At 40.6% G+C, this 13,899-nt stretch overlaps 1 protein-coding gene and 1 pseudogene across 2 annotated transcripts in view; one reads left to right on the top strand and one right to left on the bottom strand.

The window, feature by feature from the left end:
• The window catches only part of PALM2AKAP2 (PALM2 and AKAP2 fusion), a 615,632-nt gene that overhangs the window by 30,223 nt on the left and 571,510 nt on the right, over nucleotides 1-13,899 (top strand). The gene's annotated exons all lie outside the window — the stretch shown is intronic.
• LOC111177345 (splicing factor 45 pseudogene) lies at nucleotides 1,894-4,098 on the bottom strand (annotated as a pseudogene).

Below are 13,899 nucleotides of genomic sequence, written 5' to 3' on the forward strand. Positions count from 1 at the left end.
CTCCGGGGGCTTCTGTGAGGGGGCTTAGGTCGCCGGTGAGCGTGGCCGTCTGCTGTCCTGTTGCATGCCCTGCCCTTTGCTGCTTCTAAAGAGGGCAAAGCCTGCCTGTATGGGTGGGAAAGGTATTATTACTGGGGCTGTTGTGGTCATTGCTGCCACCACCGTCAGTTACACAGGTGGAAAAGGGTATTGGTTGGGTCAGAAAACTGCCATCAGGTACTCAGATTCCTCTACTTAGATCAAAGAAGGAAAGAGAAAAGAAAAAAGACACTAATGGGCCCTAAGAGACCAGAGTGAACACTGAAGTGCATTTTTTCAGAAACAAAGGTTTCTGAAAACAAAGGTTTCTTCCTGGCAAGATACAACCCTTCCCCTGACCCCTAAGGCCATTTTTGGTGGCCGACTACGTGGTAGAGATCCTGCAGGTGCGGTCGGCGCATTGTCCTGTGTAATCCTTGGGACAAACCCACGATGAAGGGGTCATTGTACCTCTTTTACAGTTAAGGCAAAGGAGGCTCAAAGACCTTAAGAGATTTGTCCACTTTGATAGAGCTAGCAAATGGGAGAGTGAAATTTGAACTTGGTTCTGACTAGATCTAAAGTTTTCCAATTCATAACTTGGATGTTGCTTCCCAGGGCTCCATTTTCCTTCTCAGTAAAATGGGGGAGTGAAACTGGTTCTAAGGCCATCCTTCTAACCCCAGTGACCACAGATGGCCATCAATAATTGAAAAAGGGAAAGTATAGGAAAGAATCCGGTTTGGTGAAACAGCAGTTCTGTCTGAATAGAGTGATCCAGGCAAGAGGTGTGTCCCAGGGGCTGGCAGAGGGCACAGGCAACTTTGGGAGGAGAGTTCTGAGAAGGTAGGGATTGAGACACATAGAGTCTGTCTTCCTCAGGCCATTTGGGTCCCCTGGGAAGGACATTAAAGATGCTGTCCTTTCTTGTGCCACTCTGCCCTTTCTCCTAGCCATGAACCCTGGGCTCTCACTCTTTATTCCTCCCTAGGAAACAGGCGGGCCTGTCTACCTAGCTTTGGACCACCAGACTGGACTCTCAGCTCTCAAAACTATGTTTTCCTTACCACTGGATGCTTCTCCTTTTATGCCTCTTCACCACAGGCCCAGCATCAGCACCGGGGGGTTCCTGGAAAAGTGGCTGGAGATTTCATCCCCTTGTCCGTGTCACCAGGCAGCTCTTGCTTCTCTGGGAACTATTGTGAATGACCCAAGTACAAAAGTGTATATCAAAGCCTCCTGATGCTTTGAGAGCTTCACACTTTCTCTGAACTGGCAACATCAGCAGCTCTGTCTGTACCCACTGCACCAGGATGACTGTTAGGATTCAAACTGTCACCAGAGCTCCAGCAGACAGGATCCTCTGACCTCACCCATGATGCCAGAACATTCCATGGTCCAGCTCAAACTCATATCCAGCAACTGTAAGACCCTCCAAGACAGTTTCTTTTTTGCAATAAAAATCCCCATGGATGTGCACTCGTGAAAAAAATCAATTTTATTAATGTATAATTTACAGATTAAAATGTGTCTATTTTACGTGTGCATTTGGTGACTTTTGACATATTTATACACCTGTATAATCAGTATCATGATCAATATAGAGAACATTTACATCATCCTAAAATGTTCCCTGTTCCCTTTCTCAATTTTCCATCCCTGGTCCTAGACATCCACTGACCTGCTTTCCGTCTTGATAGATTTGTCTTTTTTATAGTTTCATATAAATGAAATCTTCCAGTATGTAGTCCTCTATGTCTGGCTTCTTTCACTCAGCACAAAAATGTTGAGATTCATCCATGCAATCGCATGTATCATAGGTCATTTCTTTTTCTTTCTTTTTTTTTTTTTTTTTAGTAACTTGCAGGTTTTATCAAAATGAATCAAAAAAAAAAAAAAGAAAGAAAAGCAAAGGGTAACACAACCCCATATCCCAAAACTTTCTAGATTTTTTAGTGCAAGAAATGCCATATCACTGAAGCACTTGAGGATTATCATGAAATCCTAGCAAAAAATGTAATCACCTCAGAAGTGGTAATAAAATAGAGAAACAACCAGAGAGGTACACGTTATTATTTATTTATGGTTTTGAATTTTATTTTATTTTTTTATACAGCAGGTTCTTATTAGTTACCTATTTTGGTTTTTTTAAAAGGATTTTTATACTATATTAAAAAACCACAAAATCAAAAAGGGATCAGTCGACATATATCTTAGAAGCCCTTCCAGAGTCTGTACCCACAGCCATGCAGGCTGCCTGTCGCCTTGCTCTCCGCTGCTCAGTCTGCGGCTTGTTGAAGGATCGCTGGAGATGACTCAGGCTCTAGTTCTTGCAGTCACACTTCTTCTGCCAAATCCAAGACCCTGAATTTATCCAAATTGTAGAAACATGCTTTGACCACCCGTCCACCAAAATACCTCCCATTCAGATCAACAACAGCTTTAATTGCTGATTCAACCCTCTCAAATTCTAAAAATATTTGTACTGCTTCATCATTAGGGGCACCAGGAATTTCAAATATCACACATTTTCCAACTTTGCCATATTTTTCACACTCTTCCTTGGTTTCAACTTCCAAGTCTTCATCTACCTCTCCTGCACCAACCATGTTCCTTAGTAGGACCACTTTAGTAGGACACTTATGTATTTCAGTTAATGGATTTGAATCCCACTTCCTGGTTGCACCTTTCTCAGTGGCGTCGCCCACGATGATCTTGCCTCCCCGCTTGCTGGTCTTCTCCACTGACAGCGCTGTGCTCAAGCCCTGCTCGTGCTTCCCAAGGCCCTGGCCTTCCCGGAAGCCGTACTTCTGCATGATTTTATGTGCTACTGTGCCACCCATGTTGGGGAGGAAGGAGTTGCCGGGGCCGGTCGGGGATCTGGGTCTGTCTTCTTCCTCGTACACTGGGGGAGGGATAGCAGCTTTGGAAGACGGTGAGCAAGGTCTTGAATCCTCTGCATAGGGGTAACTCTTTGTGTTTCTCTACAAGAGAAGTGGGTGGTGGAATGGCAGCTCCGCCCCTACTTCTCTTCTTCCTCTCTGGCTCATAATCTTCATCTTCATCAGAATCTGAATCTGGTCGCCTGGAAAACCCCCTAGCTTCATGTCTGTCTTTACGCCTCTTTTCTCTCTCTTCTATTTCTGTCTTTCCAGCTCCCGCTGTCTGTGTCGCTCCTCTCTTTGGCGCTTCACTACTTTCTCATAATCGTTAGGAAACGTGGGATCATATTCATCAGCTAGGGGTATCAAAACTTCTCCTGCAGAAACCCCCCTGGGAACCGGATCCTTGAGGCCCGCTGCCACGTGCGGCGCGGTGTCCACAATCTGCCTCTGGTCTGAAGAGGCACCTGGCTTTGGGTCGATTACTGGGTCGAGGACTGTACTTTGTTTTGTCCTCCGGCTCTTCGCCTGAGTGACAGCTGCCTTCTTCACCTGGAACTGAGACTACAGAAGTGTGAAGTTTTGGGACCAGGCTGCTGTTTTAGAGTCACTGGTCTCCACTCCCAGGTCATCGTACAGGGACATCTCAGTTTAATGCCGGCCCGCCCGGCCGACGCTCCCAGGCCGCGGCGGCGCACCGGGGCCGAGGCGCCGCGGACTCGACGGGGTGGGCGCTGGGTGTCAGTCCCAGACGGCCGGACCTCTCCGGCGCGAACCCCTACGCAGAGTCCGTGGGGCCCCCGGCGGCGTCGTCATTTCTTTTTTTTTTTTTTAAATTGAGGTATAGTTGATGTACAATGTTATGTAAGTTACAGGTGTATAACATAATGTTTCATAATTTTTAAAGGTTATACGCCACTTACAGTTATTATAAAATATTGGCTATATTCCCTGTGTTGTACAATATGTCCCTGTAGCTTATTTCTTTTATACGCAGTAGTTTGGTACCTCTTAATCCCCTACCTATATGTTGCCCCTCCCCTCTTCCCTCTCTCCACTGGTAGCCGCTAGTTTGTTCTCTATATCTGTGAATCTCGTTTTTGTTATGTTCACTAGTTTGTTATATTTTTTTAGATTCCACATGTAAGTGATAGCATACAGTATTTGTCTTTCTCTGTCTGATATTTCACTTAGCATAATTTCCTCCAAGTCCATCCATGTTGTTAAAGGTCATTTTTATTATTGCCGAGTAGTTTGTTGTATGGATATACTTCAGTTTGTTTATCCATTCCCCTGTTAATGGACAGTTGGATAGTTTCCAGTTTTTGACTACTATGAATAAAATTGCTATAACATTTACATACTAATCTTTGTGTAGACATGTGTTTTAATTTCTTTTGGGTAGCAGCCTGGAGTGGAATTGCTGAGTCTGTGGTACATATGTGCTTAACTTTATAAGAAATTTGTGTTAGGTTTTGTCAGATACTTTTTTTTGCATCTATTGAGCAAATCATGTGGGTTTTCTTCTTTGATTGTTAATATGGTGAAATACAATAACTGAAATTCAAACGTTAAATATTCAAACACTTGATCCATACTGATTAACCTTTTCTATACATTGCCTGACTTGATTTCTTAAAATTTTGTTACAGATTTTTGCAATCATATTATGAAGGATGTTGGTCTCAGTTTTTCATTTCTTTGCAATGTGTTTGCCTGGTTTAGGTATCAAGATAATGTTGGTCTCATAAAATGACTTGGGAAGTGTTCTCTCTTCCTCTGTTCTCTGGTAGAATTGGTATTATTTCTTCCTTAAATGCTTGATAGAATTTATCAGTAAAGATATCTGGGTCTGGAAGTTTCTTTGTTAGAAGGTTTTAAATTACAAATTGATTTTTTTTTTCTATTTTTTGGCCATGCCACGCAGCATGCGGGATCTTTGTTCCCCAACCAGGGGTCGAACCCATGCCCCCTGCAGTGGAAGTGAGGTGTCTTAACCATTGGACTGCCAGGGAATCCCACAAATCAGTTTTCTTTAACAGATATTGAGATACTCAGATTTCCTATTTCTTCTTGAGTCAGTTTTATTAATTTCTGTCTTTCAAAACACTTGTCTATTTCATCTAAGTTGCTGAGTTTATTGGCAAACATCTTTTCACAGTCTTTTCTTATTGTCCCTTTAATGACTTTAAAGTTAGTAGTGATGTTCCCGCTATCATTTCTGCTATTGGTAATTGTGGGTTTTTTCTTTTTAACTTGATCAGTCTGGCTAAGGGTTTGTCAAATTTGTTGATATTTTGTTTGTTTGACCATATTCTATTTCACTGATTTCTGTTCTTATTTCTGTTTACTTTGGTGAAAGTTTAGACAATTAATCTTAGACATTTCTTGTTCTTGTTTTATTGTTAACTTTTTAAATGTATAGAAATGTATACCGTAGGAAGTGAGAATTTCCCATAACCCATTCCCCTCGGAGGTAACTGCCTTTCTACCAATGTGCTGATCACCAAAGACATACTAAAGGGACTTGACATCCCGCTAATCCACCACATGCCTTTGAACATGGGTGCCTTTGCTCCTGACATTCCTTCAGAAAGGAATACTCTCCCCAACATTCTCCACCTGGTGAATTCATAGTTATTAAGGTCCATTTCAAATACCACGTCCTCCTTGAAATTTCCTTCAGTTCTTCCAATCAGAGTTCACTCTCTGTGTACCACTGGACTCTGCATGATTGTACTATATTGATCATTGGAAGGGTAGAATTTGAATATGGTCCATTTGTTCCAAAGTCCACACTTTCATGTGCTATGCTGCTTCCTTGGCATTTTTCTATTGGATTTTAGAGCAGTTTTCTATAATTCTTGACTTACTATACTCTTTCTGTTTGTTTGTTTTAATTGAGGTATAATTCACATTACATAAAATTCTCCTTTTTAAGTGCACAATTATTACAGGATTTTATTCTCAAATTTCTTTATGGAAAGAATTATATTCATCTTAGTATTTCCAGTTCCTGGTACAGCACTTAACACTCAATATAAGACATTCAGTAAATGTTTCCTGAATTAAGAAAATAAGTGTTTACCATGTGTCCTCTGCTGGTATTTCTCAAATTCAGTGTGTATACAAATCACCCAGGGAGACTGTTAAAATGCAGATTCTGATTTGGAAGTGGAATCTGAGATCTAAACTTCTAACAAGCTTTTTTACATGATGCCTATGCTGCTGATCTGAGGACCACACTTTGTTTTATTTGTTTGTTTTTTATTTTATTTATTTATTTTTAAAATGTTTTTATTGGAGTGTAATTGCTTTACAATGGTGTGTTAGTTTCTGCTTTATAACAAAGTGAATCAGTTATACATATACATATGTTTCCATATCTCTTCCCTCTTACGTCTCCCCCCCTCCCACCCTCCCTATCCCACTCCTCTAGCTGGTCACACAGCACTGAGCTGATCTCCCTGTGCTATGCGGCTGCTTCCCACTAGCTATCTATTTTACATTTGGTAGTGTATATATGTCCATGCCACTCTCTCACTTTGTCACAGCTTATGCTTCCCCCTCCCCGTGTCCTCAAGTCCATTCTCTAGTAGGTCTGCGTCTTTATTCCTGTCTTGCCCCTAGGTTCTTCATGACCATTTTTTTTTTTTAGATTCCATATATATGTGTTAGCATACGGTATTTGTTTTTCTCTTTCTGACTTACTTCACTCTGAATGACAGACTCTAGGTCCATCCACCTCACTGCAAATAACTCAATTTTGTTTCTTTTTATGGCTGAGTAATATTCCATTGTATATATGTGCCACATCTTCTTTTTTTTTTTTTTTTAACATCTTTATTGAGGTACAATTGCTTTACAATGGTGTGTTAGTTTCTGGTTTCTAAAAAAGTGAATCAGTTATACATATACATATGTTCCCATATCTCTTCCCTCTTGCATCTCCCTCCCTCCCACCCTCCCTATCCCACCCCTCCAGGCGGTCACAAAGCACCGAGCTGATCTCCCTGTGCTATGCAGCTGCTTCCCACTAGCTATCTATTTTACGTTTGGTAGTGTATATGTGTCCATGCCTCTCTCTCGCTTTGTCACAGCTCACCCTTCCCCCTCCCCATATCCTCAAGTCCATTCTCTAGTAGGTCTGTGTCTTTATTCCCATCTTACCCCTAGGTTCTTCATGACATTTTTTTTTCTTAAATTCCATATATATGTGTTAGCATACGGTATTTGTCTTTCTCTTTCTGACTTACTTCACTCTGTATGACAGACTCTAGGTCCATCCACCTCATTACAAATAGCTCAATTTCGTTTCTTTTTATGGCTGAGTAATATTCCATTATATACATGTGCCACATCTTCCTTATCCATTCATCTGTTGATGGACACTTAGGTTGCTTCCATGTCCCGGCTATTATAAATAGAGCTGCAATGAACATTTTGGTACATGACTCTTTTTGAATTATGGTTTTCTCAGGATATATGCCCAGTAGTGGGATTGCTGTGTCGTATGGTAATTCTATTTTTAGTTTTTTAAGGAACCTCCATACTGTTCTCCATAGTGACTGTATCAATTTACATTCCCACCAACAGTGCAAGAGGGTTCCCTTTTCTCCACACCCTCTCCAGCATTTATTGTTTCTAGATTTTTTCATGATGGCCATTCTGACCAGTGTGAGATGATATCTCATTGTAGTTTTGATTTGCATTTCTCTAATGATTAATGATGTTGAGCATTCTTTCATGTGTTGTTGGCAATCTGTATATCTTCTTTAGAGAAATGTCTATTTAGGTCTTCTGCCCATTTTTGGATTGGGTTGTTTGATTTTTTGTTATTGAGCTGCTTGTAAATTTTGGAGGTTAATCCTTTGTCAGTTGCTTCATTTGCAAATATTTTCTCCCATTCTGAGGGCTTTTTGTCTTGTTTATGGTTTCCTTTGCTGTGCAAAAGCTTTGAAGTTTCATTAGGTCCCATTTGTTTATTTTTGTTTTTATTTCCACTTCTCTAGGAGGTGGGTCAAAAAGGATCTGGCTGTGATTTATGTCATAGAGTGTTCTGCCTATGTTTTCCTCTAAGAGTTTGAGAGTGTCTGGCCTTACATTTAGGTCTTTAATCCATTTTGAGTTTATTTTTGTGTATGGTGTTAGGGAGTGTTCTAATTTCATTCTTTTACATGTAGCTGTCCAGTTTTTTTTTTTATGGTTTTTATTCATCAATTTGATAATATGGTGTATCACATTGATTGATTTATGTACATTGAAGAATCCTTGCATCCCTGGGATAAATCCCACTTGATCGTGGTGTATGATCCTTTTAATGTGTTGTTGGATTCTGTTAGCGCTTCTCTAAATGTTTGATAGAATTCACCTGTGAAGCCATCTGGTCCTGGGCTTTTGTTTGTTGGAAGATTTTTAATCACAGTTTCAATTTCAGTGCTTGTGATTGGTCTGTTCATATTTTCTATTTCTTCCTGGTTCAGTTTCAGAAGGTTGTGCATTTCTCAGAATTTGTCAATTCCTTCCAGGTTAGGACCACACATTGAATTGCAACGCTCTAAGGTACCTTCTCTCTAGAGTAAAGGTAGTTCTCCTGAACATACGCAAGGGGGCGCAATGGGCAAACATTTCTACTGCTATTTATAACAAAGTAGTGAATGAATTCCTGTGACATGCTTTTTGGCAGGTGTTTTGCTAATTATTATTTATTTCATGGAACAGGCACAGTAGATATCTCAGTATACTAAAAATAGACTTTCCTTTAAGCCATGTCTTTTGAAGAATTTGCCACGATTATGCTCATAGAAACTGGAAACCCTCACAATCTGTTATTAAAAGTGTCAAATAAGAATAGCACTAAAAAATTATTAGATATGAGAGATCTGAAAGATGTGAAAATGATAATAATAGTGATAATAAAAGTAATAATGATAATATCGGTCATTTATCGATACCTATTAAGTGTGTAGTATTGTACTAGCTGTCTCACATGAATGGTTTCATTTAATCCTCACAACCACCCCATGAAATAGGTAATACTGCCCTCATTTTACAGGTAAGAAAATCGATGCTTAGAGAAATTAAATAAAATGCCCAAGTTCTGGAAGTCATAATTGGAAGGGTAGAATTTGAACATGCTCCATCTTCTTCTTTTTTAATTTTTGAATTTATTTATTTTTTGAATTTTATTTAATTTTTTTTATACAGCAGATTCTTATTAGTTATCTATTTTATACACATCAGTGTATACCTGTCAATCCCAATCTCCCAATTCATCACACCACCACCCCCACCCCACCCCCCAGCCACTTTCCCCACTTGATGTCCATACGTTTGTTCTCTACGTCTGTGTCTCTCTTTCTGCCCTGAACATGCTCCATCTTTTTCCGTAGTTCACACTCCTGAGTGCTGTGCTGCTTCTTCAGAATTTTCCTTTCTTTTTTTTGTGGGGGGAGGATTTTCTTTTGGTGTTTAGAGCAGTGATCTACGATTCTTGATTTGCCGTATGCTTTTTAAAATTTGAGATATGATTCATATGGCATAACGTTCACCCTTCTAAAGCACACAGCTCACTGGTTTTTAGTATAATAAATACAAGGTTGTGCAACTATTGTCATATCTAATTCCAGAATATTTTTGTCACCCCCTAAGAGAAATCCATATTCATTAGCAGTCTCTCCTCATTTTCCCCTTCCACAGCCCCTGAAAACCACTAATTCACCTTCTATCCCTATGAATTTGTCTATTCCAGGCATTTCACATAAATGTAATCATGCAACTCGTGGCCTTTTGTGTCTGGCTTTTTTCACAGAGCATAATGTTTTCGGAGTTCATTCATATTGTAGCATATATCAGTCCTTCCTTTTTATGTCTGAACAATATTCCAAAGTATAGACATACCACATTTTGTTTATTCATTTATCAATGGATAGACAGTTGGGTTGTTTCCATTTTATAGCAATTATGGATAATGCTGCTATGAACATTTAGATATACATTTTTGGACAAACATAAATTTTCAATTCTCTTGGGTAAATACCAGGGAGTGGAATTGCTGGATTATATGTTAACTCTATGTTCAGCTTCTTGAGGGACTTCTAGATGGTTTTCCTCAGTAGCTGCACCATTTTATATTCCCACCAGCAGTTTCCTCCATATAATTGTCGTTGTTGATTTACCATGATTTGGTGATCATGAATTAATTGAAGGGGAGACAATCAAATTCTCAAACATGTTTCAAAATGAGATACCCTTTAATTTTTTTAAGTGATGAGTGGGCTTCTGCCTACTGCTGTGGAAAGAACACTGAACTGGGCTTCTTCATCATTAACTATCGTTCCCTATGATTAACTGTGTGACCCATATTATGATCTAGTCCTTCAGACTCTCAGCTGTAGATCTGGGATAATAAAACCTGCCTTGCTTCCGTGGTGGTACTGGCATGAAGTTAAAACCAAATGGCTAAGGCAGGAGAAAGCACTTTCACAAATGAAAGAGTTGCCAAAATTAATGAAGTTTAAGCACCAGTGCCCCTCTTTTGCCTTGGCCCTTTACAAGGCCCCGGTCTCTGGCCACTCTGTAACCCTTCTCCTCTAGTGGGGTGGCACTGGAGTGGACAAGGACATGTTGAGTCACAACTAAAGGTAAGTTCAGCTGGGCTCTATGGGACTTGTTTCTAATAAGGTGAATCCTACGTATTAAGAAAGTCATGGCAGTATCTTCGTTTATTCAACAACAAACTGTATTGCATCTAGTACCTGTACCAAGTGCTGGGAATACAATTTTTTTTTTTTTTTTTTTGGGTTCGCGGGCCTCTCACTGTTGTGGCCTCTCCCGTTGCGGAGCACAGGCTCCAGATGCGCAAGCTCAGTGGCCATGGCTCATGGGCCTAACCACTCCGCGGCATGTGGGATCTTCCCGGACCAGGACACGAACCCGTGTCCCCTGCATCGGCAGGCGGACTCTCAACCACTGCACCACCAGGGAAGCCCAAGGGAATACAATTTTTAAAAAGGGTAGTTGGAATTTAATATAGCCTTCTGGGACACCAATTGACAGAGCACACTTATTGATAAAATAAGCAAATATAGAAGAATTACATAACATGAATAATAAGCCTGAAAAAATAGATACATATCACATATATCCAACAAATAGAATATGTACTTTTTTTATATGTGCAACATTATGTTTCTGCTTCTGTATACGCTGCATTGTGCTCACCACCAAAAGTATAGTTTCCATCTGTCACCATTCAGTTGATCCCCTTTACCTGTTTCACCCTCCCCCCTACTCCCCTTCCCCTCTGCTAACCACTACTCTTTTCTCTGTATTTATTTGTTTGTTTTTATCTGGTTTGGTCCATTCATTTATTTAAAAACATTTTTTATATTCTACATATGTGTGAAATCATATGGTATTTGTCTTTCTCCGTCTGACTTATTTTACTTAGCATAATACCCACAAGGTCCATCCACTTTGTTCAAATGGCAAGATTTCATCTTTCTTTTATGGCTGAGTAGTATTCCATTGTGTGTGTATGTATATATACACACACTTCTTTATTCACTCGTACATTGATGGGCACTTAGGTTGTTTTCATACCTTGGCTATTGTAAATAATGCTTCAATGAACATAGGGGTGCATGTATCTTTTCAATTAGTGTTTTCATATTCTTTAGATAAATACCCAGAAGTGAAATAGCTGGATGATATAGTAGTTCTATTCTTACTTTTTTGAGGAAACTCTTTACTGTTTTCCGTAGTGACTGCACTAATTTACGTTCCCACCAACAGTGTATGAGGGCTCCCTTTTCTCCACATCGTCTCCAACATTTTTTATATCTTGCCTTTTTGATAATAACCATAGAATATGTACATTTGGATTGTACCTTGTATATTTATTAATATTGGCCATGTTCTAGGCCACAGAAAAAGATCAATTTATTCCAAAGATTATTTTATTCAGTATCATGCAGACTATGTTCTGTAATTATAATGCAATAAAACTAGAAATCAATAACAATAAAAGAGTTAAGAAACGTTCCTTTTTCTGGAAACCAACAAACAACAAAAACAAATCAAAAACAAAAATAGTCCCCAAAATCCTTGGGTTAAAAAGATCATCATATGTCAAAATTCATGAGGCACAAAGTATTTAGAGGGAAAAATTATAGTTTGAACAAATTTATTGGAAAGCAGGACCATTTGAAGGAAAATAAACAAAGCATTCAACGAGAATAGCTTGAAGAAGACAACTGAGCAAACTCTCCTCATGGGGTTCTGACTTATATGTACACAGGATGCTGAGTGAGCCCAGTGGAGGTGCGTCTAACCTGCGGGGATCACATGTGAGCTGTTCGATGGAGTATAAGGAATCAGATTAAGATATCTGGGAAAAGCAAAGAGCAAGTGCACTGAGGTGAGAAGCAGCCAGTGGTTGTGCCCCCACTGCAGGGAACGGTTCCTATGGAGAGGAGGTCAGAGAGAAGGCAAGGGTTATGTCAGACCATGAAAGCTCTGTTGTGAAATAAAAGGCAGGCATAACACATTTTTTAAAATAAAAGGATGATGATTTCAAATAAGAGTCTGAGCTCCAGGGTCAGATGATGCTGAGTTTGAATCTCACTTATGCAAACTGTGGGGTTCTAGCTGTGTGCTCATGGGCCAGCCATTTAACCTCTGCAAGCCTCAATGTCCTCATCTTTAAGTAATAATAATAGCTACCTGATAAGTGTATTGGTGTATAAAGCACTTAGCACAGTGCCTGACATAGACTTAGGATTTATCTGTTGTTCCAGTGTAATTGTTCATAGCACACCCTTTCATGATCAAAAGTGTCTCTGTTTGGACTTCCCTGGTGGCGCAGTGGTTGAGAGTCCGCCTGCCGATGCAGGGGACGCGGGTTCGTGCCCCGGTCTGGGAGGATCCCACATGCCGCGGAGCGACTAGGCCTGTGAGCCGTGGCCGCTGAACCTGCGCGTCCAGAGCCTGTGCTCCGCAACGGGAGAGGCCACAACAGTGAGAGGCCCGCGTACCACAAAAAAAAAAAAAAAAAAAAAAAATAGTGTCTCTGTTTGGCTGATAAATTATATGGTCACATCAAGTTGGTACTCAGTATGTCACCTCTATGTGTGCGTGTGATGATCTTTAGAAAGATCAGCCTGGATGCACATTGGAGCCTGGATTTGAAGGACACTAGACTAAAGACAGAGGGGTCACTTAGGAGGGACCTGAACCAGGCAGGTGAGGACAGACTGGAGAGTTCCAAAAGAGAGGTGTATTTTTTAAAAAGGACGCAGCTTTTATACAACTGGTGACTACTAAGATGCTTCTAGGCTTCATTAATATTCCTGACTTAGAGGACCAAGTGGGTGGTGACAGGGAATTCACCCCAGTGGGTCCAACAGAAGGAAGCACATATTCGGGATGCAGGCATGTGGGATGGTGAATTTTGGACACGTCAACTTTAAAGACATCTGGGGGATTGCAGCATGGAGGGGATCATTAGAGAGTCAGAAAGCAGAATCTGAAGTTCAGGGAGAGGCCAGGTCTGGAGATGGAAATATGGGTCTTACCTGTATGTGTGAGCAAACGAGATGACTCAGGGAGAGAAGTGAAAAGTGAGATGAGATGAGGGCTGAAGAGCAAGCCCCGAGGAACACTGCCAGGTAGGCGTCCATGAAGGATGCTGTTGCCTGGGAGCTTGGGAAAGTCAGGAGAAATAAGGGTCAGAGCAGACAAAGAGGGCAGAGTCTCAGGATGCAGTGAGCTGTCAGTGGCATCAGTTCTATGGAGAAGTTGGATATGAGGAGGGCACAGAAGTGCCATCGGGTTCTGCCTGTGACGTCATGGCTGCTTTGGGAAGAAAGTTTCCGAGGACTGGTGGGGTGGAAGCCGATTGCAGAAAGTTTAGTTTGAATGGCAGCTCAGGAGGAATGAAGAGTTAAGTTGTATTTATAACATTTCTCAGACTCGTAGATGCAAGTGAAATCCATAA

The sequence above is a fragment of the Delphinapterus leucas genome, chromosome 6 (genome assembly GCF_059928025.1).
Source record: "Delphinapterus leucas isolate spDelLeu-1000000601 "Yukka" chromosome 6, BTC_Dleu_Yukka2, whole genome shotgun sequence".
NCBI lineage: Eukaryota > Metazoa > Chordata > Mammalia > Artiodactyla > Monodontidae > Delphinapterus > Delphinapterus leucas.